Genomic DNA, 6125 nt, shown 5'->3' on the forward strand with positions numbered 1-6125 from the left:
TTATTTTTATCAAATATAAATTTTAATGTAGTACCTTCACACTGACCTCATATGCTTTTGGATTAATTACATCATTACATCTCACAGTCAAGCATTTTATGCTTTGGGGAATTTTAATTTGAAGCACACTGACCTTGGTACACATTGTTTTGTTTTGTTTTGCTTTGTTTTGTTTTGTTTTCTGGATAAAAGGTTATAATCTGTTCTTTAGCCTGTATACTGATGCTCTAAGAATCAGCATTAAAAAAACAAATTTCCATGAAAACATGGCTCCCAAGGTATGTCTGGTTTCCTGCAAAACATAGTACCAGCAAGCAGAGAATATGATGATAAACTGACAACATAATGTTTGTATCTACCATTTATTATAAAACTATTTAAAAACTCAAAGATTTCTGCCTTTTGTCATGGAGTATATTTTTTACAATAAAAAGATCTACAATTGTTCTATACAACATTTTTAATACACTCATCAACATAGAGCCTTAATTAGATACCCCTTATCATTACACTGAAAGTTATTAAATGTAAATTTGGATACCACTGAGCTCTGTTTTAGCTATAGATTTGAATTTGGCCAAATCTTACTGTCTATAAACATATAAAACCATTGTGCCACAACACTAGATGATAGATGAGAGGACTCCTTAAGAGCCATTTAAAACTAAAGCATTAGCCAGATAAGACAAATGGGTGTATTTGCACTTATAGACTCAGAGATGCCAGAAAGAATCATAATACAACATAATTATATCTTTGTCCACAGTAGCTCTGCAAATGCACTTCATTTCCAGTAGTCACTGCCCTCTGTTATTCTGCACCATGGTTCCCAGGCAGCTGTGTACCCTAATGCTAACTTACTGAATTTACCTTCAAAGCAAAAACTACCATTCATTCTGAACTCTGCACAACAAAGCAAAGTAGGAGGAAAGGTCACAAAATTCATTTCCTGTAATGACCTAAGCATGTATCCAAATATGAAAGACTAGTGCGTTGCTTTTTTCTTCCTCTAAATAATCATGTTCCTGGCCGTTTATTCTGACAGGTCTTTAATACATGAATACAGATGAGGGAGCAAACGATAGATAAGAAATTTAAGAAAATATTTTTTGAAGGAATATTATTTATTTTGTAGTCTTTGAAGAGCATCTGACAGCAAGCCATGCTACATGGCAAGCCTGACTTGCAGCAGTATAAAGAAAGCAATGTGGCCCTGAAAACATTACTGGAAAGGAACACCTGTGAACTTATGAAGGTTGATCTTTGGCCAGTAGAATCAGTCCTGGTGGTAAGACTGGTAATTACAGGTCTTGAGAAGGAGCTGGGGGAAAATGGTTCATTTATTTCTTCACTGAAGTGTGTAAAATATATTTGTAATTACAATGAGGGTTGAAGGAAACAGAGAGCTTTGATTATCCAGAAAAGAAAACAACAAAAAATGTCTCTTAAAAAGCTTCTCTTCATTAAAAACAGATCATATTTCAGCAGGACTAAGATGCGTGGAAGAAGAGATACTACAATACAGAAGCCAATTCTCAGTTCTTGTCCCTGAATGAAGTTTTCTACGATTCTATGAACAGGTTGCCCAGGGAGGTGGTGGAGTCACCGCCACTGGGGCTGTTTAAGGAAAGGTAGCGTGTGGTACTTAGGGACATGGTTTAGTGGGTAATATTGGTGTTAGGGGGATGGTTGGACCAGATGATCTTGGCGTTTTCTTCCAACTTTAATGATTCTATGATTCTAAGTTCTGAAGAGCTAACTTTCTGAGTAGCTTTATTTTGTATCTGCTTCTCCTTATTTTAGACCTTAAATCAAATGCTACAAGAAAAAATCTCTGATTTACTTTCCTTCAGAGTTTTAGCATTCTTCTTCTATCAGAGAAATTTTGTTTGTTCGTTTGTTTTGTTTATTGTTTTAAATATAGAAACAGCATTCAGTGATACTCATTCTACTGGACAGTAAAACATCTGGGAATTTGTATAAGGATTTATTGTCATTATACTGGAGAGTCTGTGTATTTCTTGAGAAATAAGGTAAAATAATTGAACTCTCATCGCTTACTGTGAAAAAAGACAGACTGGAATCAAAAGCAATCAATCAATCTTCCCACTGTCACCTTGGCCCTTCAGTCTATAGTTTTTACTCAGTCCTGCAAACCGGTACAGCTCTGCATTGCTATCAGCAATCAGCTCCTTAAATGGAGGCAGGGAGACTGAAGAAAAACATTTAAAAAAAAAAAGGAACTTTTAATCCTGTAATGAGTAATTCATCAGCTTCCAGTCTCAGTTTTCACACACACAGATACACCCTGCAGGCAAAGGACAGGCACTGTTTGTCGGCTGGTGATAGGCTGTGATTTGGAACCATATTGTTTGGCATCCTTTAAGGCATTAATAACAACAGCTTTTAATTCCTGGCTTTTTACAAGCAGCAGCATGTTGTATTGGTCATTGGGTTTAGACCTCTTAGCACTGCTCAGAGATTTGCTAAGTGAGTTGGGGTTTTATTCTGCTTACAAGGTGTCTCTTAAGTCATCAGCCAGATACTTCCTGGCACTGTTCCCTCAACAGGGCTAATGAATTATGACAGTTCATCTCAAATTGCCCAGCTCAAACATTTAAATGTCCACCACAATCTACCAATGAACCCATCTGACTGCCATTAGGGATCAGGGGGAGAAGCTTATTAATACACATAAGATTTGGCAGCATGTCAGACCTAATCTATCACAACAGCTGAGATAATACCCTATCCTGTGGTGAGAGGAGAGAGCACCAGCAGTGTAGTGTCACCAGGGAGGGCACTGGTGCCATCCAGCTTTGCTGCATCTCACTCTATCTTCCTACACTTCCTTATGTGGTACTTTGAAGGGTACCCATTTCTTTCAGCAGAGATGTTCTAATCTTTGCAAGATGTGAAATACACTTATAAAAAAGTATCTTTTGGAAGTAGGAAATCTACAGCACGTTGGTTAATTAAACATAGTACTTATCTGATCCCCTTTTCTATACCATAACCATGGCAGAACAACGTGAGCTACTAACAAGCATTTAGCTCAGTTTTCTAAGGCAATTTTTTTTCAGTCAAAGAATCTAAGTGTTATCACCACAAAATAGCTGGAGAACAAAATTAGATGTCCTAATATGTAGCTGTAGGTAGTTACATTTTTCCCTGAAAAGCCTCAAGAAGCAATTTGGGATAAAGTCCTTTTCATTTTGGAAAAACATTATTGTATCTTTGGTACTATCTCTGTTTAAATATATATCCTATACTATGAACTATTGCTTATAATTTAAGACTCATGCTTTATTTCCAATCCAAGTGAAAAACAGTTTTCTCAGAAGAAGCTACTGTGACCAAATCAAATTCACTTTTTTTTTTCTTTTTTTCTTATGGTAGGGGTAATATCCAGTAGAGAGAAACTTTTTGATAATAGAAATGTCTCTGGAGACACATAATGGGAAAGAAGGCATGTTACAGCTCATTTACTTATAGCAGTTATGTGTTAAATTGCGGATGAACTAAAATAGACTATAATTCTTTGAAAAAGGCAGCAGTGAAAGGGTTTGGAAATCTATCCCAACAGAATTGCTCTTTGAGTTAATATTCTATGGCTCAGAATAATTATCCGTATTATTGATCCTGCCTGTGTGGTATGGGCATCCAAACAGCACCAAGTAATGCTCATAGTCTTCTCCAAAAGACTAAAACTTGGAGTGGAGCATGCTATTCACAGAAGGGATATGAAGAAGATTTCTTCAGTCAGCTTGCAATTCATTTTCCATCATGCCAACACCAGTACAAAAGTTGGAAAAACATTGTCAAAATGAGAAAACAACTGTGTAAGATTTGTTTGCCATTATCAGCCCCTTACTTCAGTCATTCCCACAACATACTGCCACAAGTTTTAAATACAGAGACAGAAGAGAAATACTTTGAGGCTTTCCACTGGGATGTGAAAATCATAACATTTGCCCACATCACCAAGTGCATGACAAGGCTAGGTCAGCTGCTTTAAGTTTGCAGTGACAGGGTGTTTTTGAAATAAATTTGTCACTTAACCCAGTTTATCTTGCATTGGTTCAGTTTGCAGGCAAATTTTGATACATGTTAAATGTATTCTAAATCAGAATCTCTGCTCTGAGTATGCACCATTCTCCAGCCCTTCCTGAGGACAGCAGGCTCTCATACAAAGACTGGTCTTTTGGACAGTTTCAATCAATATGCATGAACTGATCTGATGGACGAGAACAGATCTAGTCCCAGGTGAAACTCCCAAACTGTCTGTCATGCTGGTGTGTAGGAGTGTCAACACGTTCTGCTTTTGTCTACTCATTTACTAGCACTGCACCAAATCACTCGGTAGTATAGATTTCATCACTGAGAGCTTACCTGTAACTCATAACAAAATACAGCAAACAGCTGCTGTAATCTCAGAAGATGTCAGAAAATTACTCATTTTAATGTGTAGTTCCTGCTGTTCTTAAAGAAAGTTATCCTCCAGTAGAAGCTGGGTATTTCTATTAGAAGGGCAAGGTTAACAGTAATGAAAGAATTCCCAGACCAGATTTCTATTTGCAAGCATTTGAAAGCTATTTCAAAACACAGCAAAATTATTTACCTTATTGAGCTTTAGAATTCATTTATATCCTTTTTTCTTCCTTTTTTTCCCCAAATTTCTCTTTCTTATCCCCAGATTGCATTGTTTTTCTCAAATGGCAGAGTCCTGCTGCCTTTTTGTCCTTTGTAGGTAAAGCTGTCTATTTTGTCCTCACCCCAAGTGTGAACCTACAGGACTCCCATTATACGTGAACCAAAGTATTAACTGAAATATTTACACACTGGTTTGAAGCATCAGTAACCTATCTATTTTGTCCTTAATATAGTCAAAGAGACAGCACATTCCTGAAGGTGTATTAATGTTATTCAGCTTCTTTTCTTTTAGCTGAATTGATCCGATTTCACACTGCTTTAACATTGAAAGTAACTGCAACTGGACATGTCCTGTAGGAGATACTTGCTGGGTGACCGGTTCTTGGTATATGCATGATTTTTAAATTGGTTTAGAGTGCTTTGGTTCTGGTGAAAAGTGCTGGATCTGCATTCCTGTGAAATTAACTATTTATTTGTCTGCTAAATTTAGGGCACGATGATAAAATGATTCTAGCCACTGTTCCAGTGGGTTCATTTACAACAGTGAGACTTTACAGTCAGAAAGCATATCTTTAAATCCTTTTAAAGCTAAAGAAATATTTTTTTTTAATAAAGCTTTGAAGAACAGGTGCACTTTCACCAATTTGTCCCCTAACCAAAGCCAACTATATAGTTACATATCTTTTTATGAAGACAAATTTTGTTTTCAGTTGCTAGAGAAAGGGATGCATGAAAAATATCAGTAGCTAAGTTTTCATGAAAGTAGCAGGGTGGCAGAGAAGATGATTGTCTTTGCACAATCATACATGAAGAAACAAAGCAACAGAGATTATTGTGTGGGAGTCAGCTAAATTAAAATCTGTAGGAAGAAGAAAGTACCTGTAACTCCATATACGAAGGGCAAAGTTGCCAGGAAAACAAAGGCTAGGATTCTCATCAGCAGATTAACTGACAAAAGATCAAAATCCATATATATTGACACGCAAAAAAAAAAAAAAAAAAAAAAAAAAGACATTCAGCTACTAGATGAGCACAGTGCACTGGGTTTGGTGTATTAGCTATTAATGAATAAAGTAGCTCTCAGGTAGGAAAATCTGAATTAGGTATATGTTCCATGCAAACTAAGTATATATATCACATACATACACATGTATATACACATATATACACACCTATCTCCTTCCAAATGGGAATAATGATTTGTCTTTTAGAATAGGATGCCATGGATTATTTGCTTCTTGCTATGATAAATAAACACATTTTCTCATGACTCTTGATTCCAGCTAGGGTTTCGCTGCAAAACCTTTCACATAGGTGGTAGCTCACTTTATGGTCATATTTATGGTTCATATCTCTGACATCTGGTCTGAAATCCAATCATTTCTACAGCTCATTAATGGATTTGGTGGTCTATTTCATGTAAAACTGCTAGTTTACCTTTTCTCCTAAATCTGTTATCTTAAATGAAGTTA

This window comes from Cygnus olor, chromosome 5, assembly GCF_009769625.2.
Source record: "Cygnus olor isolate bCygOlo1 chromosome 5, bCygOlo1.pri.v2, whole genome shotgun sequence".
Lineage (NCBI taxonomy): Eukaryota > Metazoa > Chordata > Aves > Anseriformes > Anatidae > Cygnus > Cygnus olor.